Genomic DNA, 18,314 nt, shown 5'->3' with positions numbered 1-18,314 from the left:
ATGTTTGTCCATTCTATTGATAGCCCTGGGCGGGGCTAAGATTTGTATTTCCACACGGCAAAGACCAGAAGTAATTTCTCCAGATATTGCTGTTTCTAGTATTATACGTACATGTTTTAATTTCACAAATTTAGCACTATTTTGGCCTTAGAGAGCCAAAGGTTTATTCAACTATTGTCACCCATACCAGGTATGTATAAACAGAGTGGTATCGGTATGGTATCGGCAGATACTGCACAGCCAGGTATTGGTATCGGGGCGAAAAATTTGTATCCGTGCAACACTATTTGAGATACAATAACAAGCAATATAAGTTTCAAAGCAAACAGTACTTTCCTGTCACGGTTGTGCCAGCTGGTGTTTTGACTCGGGCATGTGGACGTCTTCGCCCCGCGACCTCTGAACCGCTTTGACCCCACCGGGGTCGTCTGACGACTCTCCTTGGGGGCCACGAGGAGAAGCAAGATGCGGGAAAGCTGTTAAGGAGAAAAAGGTCACGATAGCGACAGGAGTGATGATAATGTAAGCGAATTTCTCCGGAGTTTTTGGCCTGCGAGGCAGATCCCGCAATGGCCACGGCAGAGATGACAGATAGGAAGAAGGTGTGAAGATAAGGAGGGAAAGAAGTGTTCCGGGAGCATTTCGCATTCATCGCGGTGGGTGACATAAGTGGCGCGAGAGGCACGGACATGAGATGAAGTGGGCGGCGCTGATCACATCTGACACCTGTTGCCACCGCACAAGCGACTCGAAAACAAGTGTGTGTCCGCGTGATCCGTCATTGGCGTAAACGCGACAGATGAAGTTAAATGATTTCCAGATTGCTTTCCATGTCGCTGCCGGACTCTTACTGAAGACCTGAGTTGAGATGCGCCGGTCGTCATGGAAACGGGAGGCTGCGACAGTGACAGGCGGGTGGCGGCGTAATGGCGCCTGGCAAACAACAACTGGCAACCGGCGCAATTTTCTACCGCCTACTGCTCCTGGTTTGGAGATACAGTATAGACGCGGCTTTGACAGAATTCTTGGATCTAAAGTGTCAGAAGAAGCACAGTCCCGTGGCTCCAGAGGGCCAATTCGGACTACATAATCTGGTTATTGATGATCGGATTAACAGCTAATTTGGTTGGAAATATGACAACAAGGCCTCTGTGAGCCAGATCTACAGATTTTTTTCAAGTTAAAATACTTGAAGCATCTGTTTCAACTTTTTTCTTTAGAAATAAAAGAGTAGAATGACAAAACTGAATTGAGTTCTAGTTAATGTCGTACCTCAAGGTACTACTATTTTTAATCCAATGTACTCTCAACAAAAAATCCAAGGCAGTAACACGAAACATGGGCAAAGATCGCATGTCAATCCCACACCCAAATTTAAAAAACAAATAAGTGTTGTTTTCGTCAACGATGACGATAACGAAAATATTTCGTCAACGAACATTTTTTTCCAAGACTATGACGAGACGATAACGAGCTAAAAATGGGTTTTGGGAGGCTTTAACATAACGAGACGAACGACAGGACCAAAAGAAGACGAAAATACGCAATAGTTTCCGTCACATGTTCACAATGTTTTACATTTTATGAGGGCTGTCAAAATTATCGCGTTAACAGGCGGTAATTAATTTTTTAAATTAATCACGTTAAAATATTTGACGCAATTAACGCACATGCCCCGCTCAAATATTAAAATGACAGCACAGTGAAATGTGTACTTGTTGTGTTTTTCGGAGTTTTGTCGCCCTCTGCTGGCGCCTGGGTGCGACTGATTTTATAGGCTTCAGCACCCATGAGCATTGTGTAAGTAATTATTGACATAAAAAATGGTGGGCTACTAGTTTATTTTTTGATTGAAAATTTTACAAATTTTATTAAAACGAAAACATTAAGAGGGCTTTTAATATAAAATTTCTATAACTTGTACTAACATTCATCTTTTAAGAACTACAAGTCTTTCTATCCATGGATCGCTGTAACAGAATGTTTATAATGTTAATGCCATCTTGTTGATTTGTTGTTATAATAAACAAATACAGTACTTATGTACCGTATGTTGAATGTATATATCCATCTTGTGTCTTATCTTTCCATTCCAACAGTAATTTACAGAAAAATATGGCATATTTTATAGATGGTTTGAATTGCGATTAATTGCGATTAATTTTTAAGCTGTAATTAACTCGATTAAAAATTTTAATCGTTTGACAGCCCTACATTTTATATGTACAGAGGGGCAGATAAGCATCTAGTCAACCACCAATTGTGCAAGTTCTCCTACTTGAAAAGATTAGAGAGGCCTGTAATTGTCAACATGGGTAAACCTCAACCATGAGAGACAAAATGTGGGAAAAAAACAGAAAATCACATTGTTTGATTTTTAAAGAATTTATTTCCAAATTAGAGTGGAAAATAAGTATTTGGTCACCTAAAAACAAGCAAGATTTCTGGCTGTCAAAGAGGTCTAACTTCCTCTAACGAGGTCTAACGAGGCTATAAAAGACACCTGTCCACAACCTCAGTCGGTCACACTCCAAACTCCACTATGGCCAAGACCAAAGAGCTGTCGAAGGACACCAGAGAAAAAATTCTAGACCTGCACCAGGCTGGGAAGACTGAATGTGCAATAGATAAAACGCTTGGTGTAAAGAAATCAACTGTGGGAGCAATTATTAGAAAATGGAAGATATCCAAGACCGCTGATAATCTCCCTCGATCTGGGGCTCCACGCAAGATCTCACCCCGTGGCGTCAAAATGATAACAAGAACGGTGAGCAAAAATCATTGAATGACCTACAGAGAGCTGGGACCACAGTACCAAAGGCTACTATCAGTAACACAATGCGCCGCCAGGGACTCAAATCTGCACTGCCAGACGTGTCCCCCTGCTGAAGAAAGTACACGTCCAGGCCAATCTGCGGTTCGCTAGAGAGAATTTGGATGATCCAGAAGAGGACTGGGAGAATGTGTTATGGTCAGATGAAACCGAAATAGAACTTTTTGGTAGAAACACAGGTTCTCATGTTTGGAGGAGAAAGAATACTGAATTGCATCTGAAGAACACCACACCCACTGTGAAGCATGGGGGTGGAAACATCATGCTTTGGGGCTGTTTTTCTGCAAAGGGACCATGACAACAGATCTGTGTAAAGGAAAGAATGAACGGGGCCATGTATCGAGACATTTTGAGTGAAAATCTCCTTCCGTCAGCAAGGGCATTGAAGATGAGACGTGGCTGGGTCTTTCAGCATGACAATGATCCCAAACACACAGCCAGGGCAACAAAGGAGTGGCTTCGTAGGAAGCATTTCAAGGTCCTGGAGTGGCCTAGCCAGTCTCCAGATCTCAACCCTATAGAAAATCTGTGGAGGGAGGTGAAAGTCCGTGTTGCCCAACGGCAGCCCCAAAACATCACTGCTCTAGAGGAGATCTGCATGGAGGAATGGGCCAAAATACCAGCAACAGTGTGTGAAAAGCTTGTGAAGAGTTACAGAAAACGTTTGGCCTCCTTTATTGCCAACAAAGGGTACATAACAAAGTATTGAGATGATCTTATGGTCTTGACCAAATATTTTTTTCCACCATGATTTGCAAATAAATTCTTTAAAAATCAAACAATGTGATTTTCTGTTTTTTTCCCCACATTCTGTCTCTCATGGTTGAGGTTTACCCATGTTGACAATTACAGGCCTTGCTAATACTTTCAAGTGGGAGAAATTGCACAATTAGTGGTTGACTAAATACTTATTTGCCCCACTGTATCTCTAAGGGAGAGCCCGGACACCCTGCGCAGGAAACTCATTTCGGCTGCTTGTATCCGGGATCTTGTTCTTTCGGTCATGACCCACAGCTCGTGACCATAGGTGAAGGTAGGAACATAGATCGACTGGTAAATCGAGAGTTTTGCCTTTCGGCTCAGTTCCTTCTTCACCACTACGGACCGGTGCAGAGTTCGCATTACTGCAGACGCTGCACCGATCCGCCTGTCGATCTCCCGCTTCCTCCTACCGTCACTTGTGAACAAGACCCCAAGATACTTGAACTCCTCCACTTGGGGCAGGATCTCATCCCCGACCCGGAGAGGGCACTCCACCGTTTTCCGACTGAGGACCATGGTCCCGGATTTGGAGGTGCTGATCTTCATCACACTCAGCAGCGAACCGCTCCAGTGAGATTTGGAGGTCACGGCTTGATGAAGATAACAGCACTACATCATCTGCAAAAAGCAGAGATTCAATGCTGCGGTCACCAAACCGGACCCCCTCAACGCTTTGGCTGTGCATAGAAATTCTGTCTATAAAAGTTATGAACAGAATCGGTGACAAAGGGCAGCCTTGGCGGAGTCCAACCCTCACTGGGAACGAATTCGACTTACTGCCGGCAATGCGGACCAAACTCTGACACCGGTCGTACAGGGACCGAACAGCCCTTACCAAGGGGCTCGGTGCCCCGTACTTCCGGAGCAACCCCCACAGGACACCCCGAGGCACACGGTCGAACGCCTTCTCCAGATCCACAAAACACATGTAGACTGGTTGGGCGAATTCCCACGCCCCCTCGAGGACCCTGCCGAGGGTGTAGAGCTGGTCCACTGTTCCACGGCCGGGACGAAAACCACACTGCTCCTCCTGAATCAGAGATTCGACTTCTCGACGGACTCTCCTCTCCAGCACCCCTGAATAGACTTTACCAGGGAGGCTGAGGAGTGTGATCCCTCTATAATTGGAACACACCCTCCGGTCCCCCTTCTTAAAAAGGGGGACCACCACCCCGGTCTGCCAATCCAGAGGCACTGTCCCCGATGTCCACGCGATGTTGTAAAGGCGTGTCAGCCACGACAGCCCTACAACATCCACAGCCTTTAGGAACTCCGTGCGAATCTCATCTACCCCCAGGGCCTTGCCACCGAGGAGCTTAATAGCATAGCATAGCTTAGCATAGCAATCCCCAACTCGCCAGTGTCCTCTCCTCTCAAGACTTGCACACACGGTAAGATTATCTTTTCTTATCTTGGCCAGAGAAAATATGTAATATTGCTTTAGCCTTCAAAGGTCTCTGCTGAGTGATCATCACAGGATAAATGTAACTCGTAGCGTTAGGAATCTGATCGGAATCTGATACACTTGCAGTCTAAACGCAACCTTTGTGGTTTCAATCCGTCTCACGAAATTCCTGTGCTTTGTGAATGTTCAGACTACAAAAAAAGCCATCCAGTTGCAATCTGAATGGGCTAAAAATCAGATTTTGACTGCTTATCTGAACAAGGACTTTGACACCTGTCATTTACAGTATTGCACGGACGTGATGATTATAGCTCTGCACTTGACCGTATGTGGTCTTACCGTTATTTCCTGATGAATCAATTAACCAGCAATGGACAACGGCAACAGAAATGTTTTATCCCCATGTGTTCGAAACCGCGGCCTCATCGAGTCCATGTGGCGATAAAGCGCTCAATCCCACGCGCTATTAAGTGCAGCCAAGTGATGCTAAAACACGTTAACACATCAGAAACAGGCTGTAATTGCATTTTTGTGTGTGCGTTTTTTTTTTAACTCAATTTAGTCCGTCTACAAAGCAGTTAAAGACTCCTGGAGAGGAAATGCAGGATTGGGCTCTTTGGGCACTGTTGCGTGCACTATTTTGTCACCTGTGGGCAGCAGTAGGACTTGAAAGTGTTGATCACAAAGTACCTTCAAAAAAAATATTAAAGCAGGTGTTAGCACTCCCTGAGGACTATAGTGTTTCTTTTCCTGTTCTTTCCTCATTTCTCTGTTTATCTTTGATAAACAGATGCTTAGAAAAATACTTCAATGCCCAAAAAGTCGCCAAAATGTAGAAGTGCAGGCACAAAAGGAAAAATGACAATACAAAGTGTTTACACAACTACATACTATTGTTATTATACTATGAGAGGGCTGGTGGTGCGTCCCCCCTTCCCATCCTTGAAGGCCGGTTGATGGGGGAGCAGGTGCTCTGGGGGACCACCCTGGATCCTGTGGGGGGTGACGATGGCTCCTTTACAGGGCTGCGGGAGGAGGGATGGGCTGTGCTGCGCTGCCTCCCCCCCCAAACGGGCTGGCTGGGTGGGAGCCGTGGCCCTGGGGTGGCGTCTCCGCTCGTCTGCGTGGCAGTCGCGTGTTTGGTGGAGCTCGCTCGTGGCTAGATCTGATTGGGCGCGTTAGGGTGGGGGGCCCCGGTGCCGGGATTTGCGATGGGGCGGTGTAGGGTTGGTTGCCGACAGGCTTACACCCACAAGGATTTCACACGATTACTGATTTCTAGATCACAGAGCTGATTTGTGTACACTCCAGCCCTCCCAATCACTTGGATTATAGACTCCACCCCCCCCCTCCCCTTCTTTCCCAGGCCCCCCATATGGTGTTACCCGGAAATACATCTAGCTGCGACAACAAGCACCTACCATGAAAATTTCAAAACCGCCCATCATTTCAAAGTGGGAGAACTTGCAAAAATCTCGAGGTGTTCAAATACTTATTTTCCTCACTGCCATGAACTTTATGTTAAAAAATACGTTGTCCAAGAGTTGAAGAGGACACTCGCCGTTATCATTGAACAATGGGTGGTGGGACGGGCGGCTGGGTAGAAATTCCATGCAGCGGTCCAACTGCCCAAAGCCGAGCTCTCCTATTTTAATGCATAGCTTGCACTATCCTTCCTACACAATCCCATCACGGTGCTGGGTAATGGCTGCCAGCCGGGGACCTGGCAGCCACAGTTAAGGGGTGTCCCAATTCGTAGGGCTAACGTTTCAAGCCTTACCCCTTATTGCTCCGTTTGAAGAGCCAAGGGGTAGGGGTAGAAAATAGAAATGGGATTCACTCTAATAGGGTGGTAAGTGGGTCCCCCACTTTCTCTCTATGGTGCGGCTCCTGGGGCGTGGCCTCCCCTCCGCCTGGGCTGGCGGCCGGGGGAGTGGGTGGAGGTCGGGGCTCCGGTCTCGCGTCGCCCTGCAGGGGCTCCTCAGCGTTCTCCTTCTTCCGCCTTCCCCTCTGTTCTCTGCCTGGGTATCCGCCCTGCGCTCCGTTGCGGGTCGCTGGCTGGACACCGGTGTTTCGGCTGGGTGTCGCCTGCTCAGCAGGGGACCCTACCCTGTCGGGGGTCCCGTGGCGTGCTGTGCCAGTTGTGGGGCTACGGCTGTGGCTCGTGGGCCGGGTAGGCAGACGGGGGTGGGCGTTGGGTTGGTGGTACGTCCCCTCTTCCCATCCCTGAAGGCCGGTTGATGAGGGCGCGGGTTGCCCGGGGGACAACCCTGGATCCCGGGGGGGTTGCGGGAGGAGGGTTGGGCTCCCCCCACCCCAAACGGTCTGGCTGGATGGGGGCCATGACCCTGGGGCGGCGTCTCCGCTCATCTGCGTGGCTGTCGCGTGTTTGGTCGATCTCGCGCATGGCTGGATGTGATTAGGCGCGCTCGGGTGGGGGGCCCAGGTGCTGGGATTGGCGGTGTGGCGGCTTAGGGTCGGTTGCCGACGGGATTACACTCACAAGGGATTCACACAATTACTGGTTTCTAGATCACAGAGCTTATTTGTGTACAATCCACCCCTCCCAATTAGCTTATGGACTCCCCCAGCCCCAACCCCTTCTTTCCCTGGTCAACAGGCCCCCCACATGGTGTCAACCAGAAATACATCTAGTGACAATAGCACCAACATATTCGTAGTTAGTGTAGGCGTCTAATGCATTTCTTGTTGTTGTTTGTGTTCCTTTTCTTTCTTTTCTTCTGTTCCCCCATAACCCCTTCCAGATCTGATTTGGACACCTGCTAAAGAACAGTCTGAGGAAGCCAATTGGAATCGGATATGCCAGATTAGTCGTCAGAACTGCAATATGGTCAGCGTCAAAGTCAAAGTTAACACCCCTTTTCTAAAGCATGGATGTGAACTACAATAAATAAGCAATTAGCTGAAGAAACGGTATCCATTACTCGCTTCATAGCACACTACGCTTTTCTACAAAACTTCAGTTGAGATGTGCTATCATACTGAAGTGTTTAAATCCACTTCACCCAAAAACGGGACTCCGATACTCACTCACGGGCGCGGCGCTATATAGTGAGTAATTAGTCAGGATGGGCTCTACCTTTCATTTCCCCAATAGCCGCTTTAATCCATCATGGCGTGCGTGCGCGTGAAAGGGCGACACGGGGCACAACTGCGAGACGGCGGACGCACAGGAAATTGAACCCGACCGGGGCTTCTCATTTAGAGCACCACATTAAGCAGCTTATGAGTTCATAATCGTGTCGTCTCAAAAAAAGGAGAAGCGAGAGGGATCTTTACCCTCCCGGGACGCACCCTTCGACTCTTGTATCGCATTTCCACAGAATCGGGGATAGCGATAGCCAGTAACGCATCATGTGGAATTTCTTTCTTCCCAACCTTTCTGAAAATAAGCAGATGGCAGCCAAGGCGTCTCCAGCAGAAGGCAAAGAAGAGGTGTCAGACAGCTTGTAATAGCATCTCTGTTCTGTCAAGCGGAGAGCAACAAAACAAAGAAGAAAAAAATAAAAATCGAGAGAACACCAGAGGCAAGTAACAGCAGAATAATCAGTGCGGCCATTGTAGAACATTCACTGCCATTATTTCTCTTTTTTTGGGGGGTGTAAACTGGATCTAAAAAGTCCTTAAAATGTTTTTGCCTTTCACTGACTGGAGGATGCAATCAAAGCAGACATTAAGAAGAGGAAAAATTGCAACTGGTTGGCGTAATGGTGGCATAATGGCGCCAAGCAATGGAAAAGGTGGCAATTTTCAGGCAATTGTGGTGGATTACTTTTGTGAAAAACTGGGACGAAAACAACGTATCCCCATTGTCAGATAAGAACATTTATAAGCAAAAATAAATAAATAAAACGAGTCAGGCACTTTTCCGATTATTTATTTATTTATTTTATAAATTACCCCCGAATAGTTTTCAGGCAGGTAAAGTGCACGACAACAACAACACATGTCAGCTTGCTGCGTTCACATAATTACGAGCCGTGTTTTGTTGTGGAGTCGCAGCTGCATGATGGGATATGAAAGGAAAAGATGCAAGAAGAACATTGTCTCCGTTAACGGTAGGATTTAAAAAAAAATTTTTTTTTTGACAATAACACAGCTACTCAATGGGTTGTTCCTTAACTTGTTTTTTTTTCTTTTTTTCAACATTGGTAGGGACGATATGGCATAACCTGCATGTACACTTTTTGCTGGGGACGGGACATTCTTAATGATCAATGCAAAATAAAACTGTATTGACTTACAGTGGTTTGAAAAGTGTCTGAACCTTTTGGAATTTCTCACATTTCTGCATAAAAATCACCATCAAATGTGATCTTTTTCAAAATCACACAGATGAAAAAACAGTGTCTGCTTTAACTAAAACCACCCAAACATTTACAGGTTTTCATATATTCATATTCATATTTGAGAGAAAAAAAGCATGTTATTTTGCCTCATTCAAATCTTTAATATCTGAATATTTAAATATGTAAACTAAAGTGCAATCACATTCGTAAATGAATGGCTTCTGGTTTTTGAAATGTAAATAAACCAATCTATTGTGATAAAACAACAAAATTGCAACAACTGCATTAACCATCAAAGGGAAGTCTAACTAACTGTAGTCTTGAAAGAAATCTGAATAAGGAAAAACTTTGCAATAAAATAATGCAAACTGGTTAAACTTGAGAGTAGCTGAGATCTGTCATGACAGAACATCGCTTCAATGATATCTGGCGCCATCATGCGTCGTGAATGGGTATAATGTCTAGACTGCGAATATAAGACGACCCCCACTTTTTCAGTCTTATTTCAATGCAAAAAAACTCTGTCTTACATTCGGGCCAATATGGTACTTATAATAAAATGCTGAGTGCACATTTTTTTATTGCTTTTAAACCAAGAATGGAGGCTGATTTACGTCCATATCAAGAAAGAATTCAGAATTCAGAATTCATTTAGCATTTATTCACAAGAATTTTCACTGGAAAAGCTCTTTGTTTACACATGGCGGCTGCTAATTTCCTTAGTGACTATAGTTCAGTATATAGTAAGCCTCATATAGTTCGCAATACTTACATAAAATAAATGCTAACTGCACGTTTTTTGTTGTTGTTGTTGCTTTTAATCAAGAATCAAGACTGTTTTCCGTCCATATCTGTAAAGAATTCAGGGATTTAAGCATTTATTCACAAGAATTTTCACTGGAAAAGCTCTGTTTATATATGGCGCCTGTTACATTGACTGACAGACTAGCAGCGTACTTCAACAAATTTACGTGAAATAAATGCTAACTGCACGTTTGTTTGTTTTGTTTTAACCAAGAATCAAGATTGTTTTACCTCCATATCTATAAAGAATTCAGGGATTTAAGAATTTAGTCACAAGAATTTTCCCCAGAAAAAGCTCTTTGTTTACGTACGGCGGCCGCTAATTTCCTTACTGACTAGCCTCATAGTTCGCAATATTTAAGTAAAATAAATGCTAACTGCAAGTTTTTTTTTTTTGCTTTAAACCAAGACTGAATACTGTTTTACTATAAAGAATTTAGGGATTTAAGCATTTATTCACAAGAATTGTAGCGGAAAAAGCTCTTTGTTTACATATGGCGGCCGCTACATTGACTGGCAGACTAGCATCGTACTTTGACATATTTAGGTAAAACAAATGCTAACTGCACATTTTTTTCGGTTTTGCTTTTAACGAAAAATCGAGACTGTTTTACATCCATATCTATAAAGAATTTAGGGATTCAAGCATTTATTCACAAGAATTTTCAACGGAAAAAGCTCTTTGCTTACATACTGTATAGCGGCCGCTAATTTCCTTACTGACTAGCCTCATAGTTAGCAATATTTACGTAAAATAAATGCAAACTGCACCTTTTTTTTTTTTTTTTTACCAAGAATCGAGACTGTTTTAAGTCCATATCTATAAAGAATTCAGGGATTTAAGAATTTAGTCACAAGAATTTTCACCAGAAAAAGCTCTTTGTTTACATACGGCGGCCGCTAATTTCCTTACTGAATAGCCTCATAGTTCGCAATATTTAAGTAAAATAAATGCTAATTGCACGTTTTTTTTTGTTGTTGTTGCTTTTAACCAAGAATGGAGACTGTTTAATGTCCTTATCTAGAATGAATTCAGGGATTTAAACATTTATTCACAAGAATTTTAGCGGAAAAATCTCTTTGTTTACATCTGGCGGCCGCTACATTAACTGGCAGACAAGCATCGTACTTAGACATTTTTAGGTAAAACAAATGCTAACTGCACATTTTTGTTTTTTTGTTTGTTTTGCTTTTAGCGAAGAATCGAGACTGTTTCACATCCATATCTATAAAGAATTTAGGAATTTAATCATTTATTCACAAGAATTTTCAACGGAAAAAGCTCTTTGTTTACATATAGCGGCCGCTAATTTCCTTACTGACTAGCCTCATAGTTCGCAATATTTACGTAAAGTAAATGCAAACCGCACGTTTTTTTTTTTTTTTTAACCAAGAATCGAGACTTTTTAATGTCCATATCAATAAAGAATTTAGGGATTTAAGCATTTATTCACAAGAATTGTCAACGGAAAAAGCTCTTTGCTTACATATAGCGGCCGCTAATTTCCTTACTGATTAGCCTAATAGTTCGTAATATTTACGTAAAATAAATGCAAATCGCATGTTTTTTTGTTTTGCTTTTATCAAAGAATCGAGACTGTTTTACCTCCATATCTATAAAGAATTCAGGGATTTAAGCATTTATTCACAAGAATTTGCAATGGAAAAAGCTCGTTGTTTACATATAGCGGCCACTAATTTCCTTACTGACTAGCCTAATAGTTCGCAATATTTACATAAAATAAATGCTAACTGCACGGTTTTTTTTGTTTTTTGTTTTAAATTTTGCTTTAAACCAAGAATCGAGACTGTTTTATGTCCATATCAATAAAGAATTTAGGGATTTAAGCATTTATTCACAAGAATTGTCAACGGAAAAAGCTCTTTGCTTACATATAGCGGCCGCTAATTTCCTTACTGATTAGCCTAATAGTTCGTAATATTTACGTAAAATAAATGCAAATCGCATGTTTTTTTGTTTTCCTTTCATCAAAGAATCGAGACTGTTTTACCTCCATATCTATAAAGAATTCAGGGATTTAAGCATTTATTCACAAGAATTTGCAATGGAAAAAGCTCGTTGTTTACATATAGCGGCCACTAATTTCCTTACTGACTAGCCTCATAGTTCGCAATATTTACATAAAATAACTGCTAACTGCACGTTTTTTTATTTTATTTTTTTTTATTTTGCTTTAAACCAAGAATCAAGACTGTTTTATGTCCATATCAATAAAGATTTCAGGAATATAAGCATTTATTCACAAGAATTTTCACCAGAACAGCTCTTTGTTTACATATGGCGTCAGCTACATTGACTGACAGACTAGCATCGTACTTTACATATTTACGTAAAAGAAATGCTAACTGCACGTTTGTTGTCATGGTTATATTAGTTAAATAATGAATGTTCATTCTTCCCTCTTGGTTAAAATGTATTGGATGTCTAGCACCTAACAATGGGAATACTTCATCAATTTAGTAGACGTATTCTCAAACTTAGAAAATCTTCAACTTAATGGCTTATGTAGGGATAGAACAAGACAAATAAAAAGGAAAAACACATGAAAGAACGGCAAAGGTAAAGGTGAGAGGTAACAAGCAGGGGTGCCTCATTAAATGAAGAAAAAGTCAGGCAGGAAGCATTTTGGAAGAAAGAATCCCAAATCAAAAGCCAGTCGAGGTGACCTTTTGGACAGCTTCCCTCCAGGGATGAACACGGAGGCTCAGGGAGCGACGTAAACACTCACAAAGAAACGCCCCGCAGCACTTTTTCCCCTTTCTGTGACTGTCACACCTTGAATTCTTCTGCAGTCAAACTGTTTTTTTTTTTTTAATTTGTCCTCAAATTCCAAGGACGATACATTCCCAAAGTTTCACATGTCAACACAAAAGCTACAACTGAGCGGTGCCTTAAAGTGCGTACGACAGGATAAAAAAAAGTCTTAAATAATGCTATTTAAGACTTTTTATCTCATATTTTGAGACGATTCGACTAAATACAACAATTTGGCAACGTGCAGATGACGAGAAATTTTAATCCCCCGTTTATCCACGCCTACCATTATAGGGCTCTGGCATCCCCAACAGGAGGATGACGTCAGCAGGGTCATGGTTTTATGTGATTGGATAAAAAAACACAATGTCACCAAATCAACAGGAAATGACCAGATATCAATAGGAAACACCCCCAAATGACCTGAAATGACCAGGCCACGTCCCCCAAAAGTCCCCAAATGACCGGATATGACCAGGCCAAGCCTCCCAAATGTTCCCAAATGACCTGATATGACCAGGCCACGCCCCCAAATGTCCCTATATGACCTGATATGACCTGGCCACGCCCCCCAAATGTCCCCATATGACCTGATATGACTAGGCCACACCGCCCAAGTCCCCACATGACCTGATATGACCAGGCCACGCCCCCAAACGTTCTTAAATGACCTGATATGACCGGTCCACGCCACCAAACGACCTGATAGGATTAGGCCACGCTCCCAAATGACCTGATATGACCAGGCCACGCCCCCCCAAATGTTCCCATATGACCTGATATAGCCAGGCCACGACCCCCAAATGTTCCCAAATGGCCTGATATGACCAGGCCACGCCCCTCAAATATTCCCACATGCCCTGATATGACCAGCCCACGCCCCCAATAGTCCCCACATGACCCATGACTAGGCCACGCCCCTCAAACGTTCCCATATGACCTGATATGACCAGGCCACGCCCCCCAAATGTTCCCAAATGACCTGATATGACCAGGCCACGCCCCCAAACGTTCTTAAATGACCTGATATGACCAGGCAACGCCCCCAAACGTCCCCAAAACAACAGGAAATGACCTGATATTGTCCCCGAAATGTCCCCAAACCAACCTGGGCGAAGCTAAGATCTGTATCTTTTAGAATTCAACCTATTGAGGGGGAATTATTAAGAACGAGGAAAATGCGACGAAGAGAGCCGCAAAATGTCATTGTTTCAGTCTCTCTACTCCAATATTTTTACAGGATATTCTTTTTATCGAAGTATTTTCCCCCAAATGCTAAATAAATGGTAAGGTCAAATAACAGTCTTGTGCTGAATGGAATATGAAATAATGATCTACTCTATTCTATTCTATTCTACCCGACTATAAATCGCCATCCAACTAATTTGATACGAAAACAGCATTTGTTCATAGATAGCCGCACTGGACTATAAGGCGCAGCTGTCCTCACAGTGTTATGGGATATTTACACCAAAAGATATAAACCGTTAACAATTTATTTGACAGCGGCATCATACACCTGTCATAAGACCAAATAAACCGCCATGGACTTTGAACCAATTTGCTGCAAATCAACCTCTGCTGCCACCTGCTGTCAACACTGTTGTCGTCCAACGTTCCTCCTAGCATACATTGCAGCGCTACAGATATAAATAACAATCAAAATTCATGTTCTGTGCTAATTATTTCTTCAGTTACTTCTCCAGTTTTTTCATTTATTGCTAGTTATGGTATTTGGTAACACTATATTTGACAGTGGCGCCATAAGACTGTCATTAGACAATCATAATTATGACATTCACTGTTATAAGCATTAATGAATGCTTATAACAGATGTAATTTAGTGTTATCTGGCAAATTATCTCACTTTTGAATGGATGTAAAAGAGCCGAGCTGGACATAAACGGAGTTAGTGACATAATTTGTTGGGTGACACTTAATGACATCTGTTATAAGCATTCAGTAATGCCCCTGATAGTGTCAGGTCATAATTATGACGGTCTTATGACGCCGCTGTCAAATGAAGTGTTACCTATGAACTAAAGATGTCCCGATCGATCGGGATGCCAATCGATCGGGTCCGATCACGTCATTTTCAAAGTATCAGAATTGGCAAAAAAATATCGGACATGCCTTTTTTTAATATATATATATATTTTTAAATTAAATCGTTTTCTAATTGTATTTAACGTTACAGACAAAATGTCTTACATTCATCCAGAGTCTTTAGTTTTGGCTTAAAGTAGGGCTATCAAATTCATCACCTAAACGGCAGTAATTAACTTTTTTTCACATTCACATTTAACGAAGTTAACGCATGCGCTGCACGACCCACTCACGCATTGTCGCGCTCAATCTATAATGGCGCCGTTTTACCGATAAATAGAGCTAACAGGCAGCGTAAAATGAGTAGAGAGAATTTTGGCAGTCTTTGGAGCCTCTTTTTAATTGGCTAAAGCCTTAAAATCCCTCTCTCAACAATTAGAAATATCGTGGGGAGCTATGTGGGGAAGAACGACAGTGGTTGATCTTTTCCTTAACACCCTATGTTACTTCCCAACGCAGACAAGATATATCAATTGGTGCGACTATGCACAGTCATGGTTGCACTTCCCATCATGCATTTGGGCGGAACAGTTAAATGGCTACAGTATCATTTACTGAAAGCTCAACAAATACACTAGATGGCAATATTTAGTCACAATATACAAAGTCACATTTATCCTTTAAGAATTACAAGTCTTTCTATCCGAGGATCCCTCTCACAGAAAGAATGTTCATAATGTAAATGCCATCTTGAGGATTTATTGTCATAATAAACAGTACTTATGTACTGTATGTTGAATGTATATATTCGTACGAGTTTTATTCATTTTTTTCTTAATGCATTGCCAATATGTATATGATCGGGAAAAATTATCGGGAATGATTGGAATTGAATCGGGAGCAAAAACAAAAGCAATCGGATCGGGAAATATCGGGATTGGCAGATACTCAAACTAAAATGATCGGGATTGGATCGGGAGCAAAAAACATGATCGGAACAACCCTACTATTACCACAAATAAATCAACAAATAAGCCGCAGGATTCAAAATGAAGGAAAAAAAGTAGCGGCTCATAGTCCAAAAATTACAGTAAAAGATCTGAAAGCTGATCGGATTTCATTCAATCTGTTAAATATGATAAATTTTATTTCACTGCGTGACTCTCCCCTCGCCCAGACACGCCCATTTTGCGCCCACAAACCAGGTGCGGTCACACCCCCAGCACCCTCCCTAAGTTCCGCCCCTTTACAGAAGTTGCACTTATTTTGTTTAATTTGATATTTTTGGACTTATTGTTCAGTTTAAAGGACAGTTTGTATCTCTAAAAACGGACTATTCTCAAGGCACCGTTGGATACTGTACAAATTGCAAAGCGCACAGAAAGTTAAGTGTTCCATTAAAGAGCAAAGAAAAGACAGGCAGCATCTTGAGAGTATGTTGAGAAAGCGGCGTGTGTCGAGAGAGCCACGCTATTTCTAAAGGTTGAGGAAATAATCAAAAGAGGGAATGGGGAAAAAAATGCTAGGACGAAGATACACGCGAAATGAAATGTGCGTCTCCCTGGTCGCAGATCAAACGGCTTTCGGACTGCAAGCCTCAGTGGAAAAATGGGAAATGTATCTAGTGGTCCAAAAATAAGTAGACATTTTTTGTTGTTGTTTGAAAGGAAGGTGCACAGCAGGAAACCAAATATACCAGAGGAGCATTTTGTGAGATCATAAGGAATCATGGACTTACTTTGGTGAATTTTGCTTGCCTTTTTCCCCCCCTAAAATGCAGAAAATAAGATGTGATTACAATTCTGCACAGCAAAAACACACCTCCTTAAAACTAGTTACATTCCCTTGTTTCCAAAGTAAATCTGCTAAAAATACAGTAAGAAAAAGTATCTGAATCTTTTGGAATTTCTCACATTTCTGCAGAAAATCACCATCAAATGTAAGCTGATCTTTGTCAACATCACACAGATGAAAAAACAGTCAGCATTAACTAAAACCACTCAAACATTTTTAAGTTTTCATATTTTAATGAGGATAGTATGCATACAATGACAGAAAGGGGAAATTTAGTAAGTGAACCATCACATTTAATATTTTGTGCCCCACTCCCTTTGGCAAAAATAAGTTCAACCAGACCCTTCCTGTAGCGGCGAGCCTCCAAAATGTCTGAGAAGTTTAGCCAATGAGCTAAGCAAAATGAACCATGGCTCTTATGTCAAGGCGCCGCTTGATTTGAACTTACTGGCTGCCATTGACGGACAGTAGACGTTCGATCCATTTCATCGGGAAGGTGCTGGCTGTCATAAGTAATGTATTTAGATACAGTTTCAAATTAATGCTCCCAAAAAGTACAGTGGTATGAAAACATTTCTGAACCTTTTGGAATTTCTCAAATTTCTGCATAAAATCCCTATCAAATCTGACCTTTGTCAAAATCACACAGATGAAAAAACAGTGTCTGTGTTAACTAGGGCTGTCAAACGATTAAAAATTTTAATCGAGTTAATTACAGCTTAAAATTTAATTAATCGTAATTAATCGCAATTCAAACCATCTATATAATATGCCATATTTTTCTCTAAATTATTGTTGGAATGGAAAGATAAGACACAAGATGGATATATATTTTCAACATGCGGTACATAAGGACTGTATTTGTTTATTATAACAATAAATCAGTTCTAAATCAGTTATAGAAATTTTATATTAAAACCCCTCTTTATGTTTTCGTTTTAATAAAATTTGTTAAATTTTCAATCAAAAAATAAACTAGTAGCCCGCCATTGTTGATGGCAATAATTACTTACACTATAAAATCAGTCGCACCCAAACGCCAGCAGAGGGCAGCAAAACTCCGCAAAACACAATTAACAGGTGGGCCTTTCACTCTAGTGACATTTAAATATGTCTGAGCTGGGCAAGTGCGTTAATTGCGTCAAATATTTTAACGTGATTAATTAAAAAAATTAATTAACGCCAGTTAACGCGATAATTTTGACAGCCCTAGTGTTAACTAAAAACACTCAAAAATTTATAGATTTTCTTATATTTTAATGTGGCTAGTACGCAAACAACCACAGAAGAGGGCGAAATATGAAAGTGAACATCACATTTAATACTTTGTGGCCCCCCTATGGCAGCAATAACCTTAACCAGACACTTCCTGTAGCTGCAGATCAGTTTGGCACATCGATCAGGACTAATCTTGGCCCATTCTTCTCTACAAAACTGCTGTAGTTCAGTCAGATTCCTGGGATGTCTGCCCTGAATCTCAGGTGGAAATGATCAGCCTGATTAGGAGCAGGAAGTTGGGAACCAGGCAGAATGCCACTACCAAAATAAAAGCAGGAAATTCTGCACCAACAAAACAAAAAACAC

The 18,314-nt window shown here is 42.0% G+C and overlaps 1 long non-coding RNA gene across 1 annotated transcript in view; it reads right to left on the bottom strand.

The window, feature by feature from the left end:
• Positions 1-342: 342 nt before the first annotated feature.
• LOC130927796 (uncharacterized) overlaps positions 343-18,314 on the bottom strand; it is a 68,458-nt gene continuing 50,486 nt past the window's right edge. The window contains exons 3-4 of the long non-coding RNA XR_009066524.1: positions 16,675-16,705; positions 343-476 (exon numbers count right to left, since the gene is read on the bottom strand). This is a non-coding gene — a long non-coding RNA (uncharacterized LOC130927796). The remainder of the gene's footprint in view (positions 477-16,674; positions 16,706-18,314) is intronic.

This window comes from Corythoichthys intestinalis, chromosome 13 (assembly GCF_030265065.1).
Source record: "Corythoichthys intestinalis isolate RoL2023-P3 chromosome 13, ASM3026506v1, whole genome shotgun sequence".
NCBI classification, from domain to species: Eukaryota; Metazoa; Chordata; class Actinopteri; order Syngnathiformes; family Syngnathidae; genus Corythoichthys; species Corythoichthys intestinalis.
This window is presented reverse-complemented; position numbering and strand designations above follow the sequence as displayed.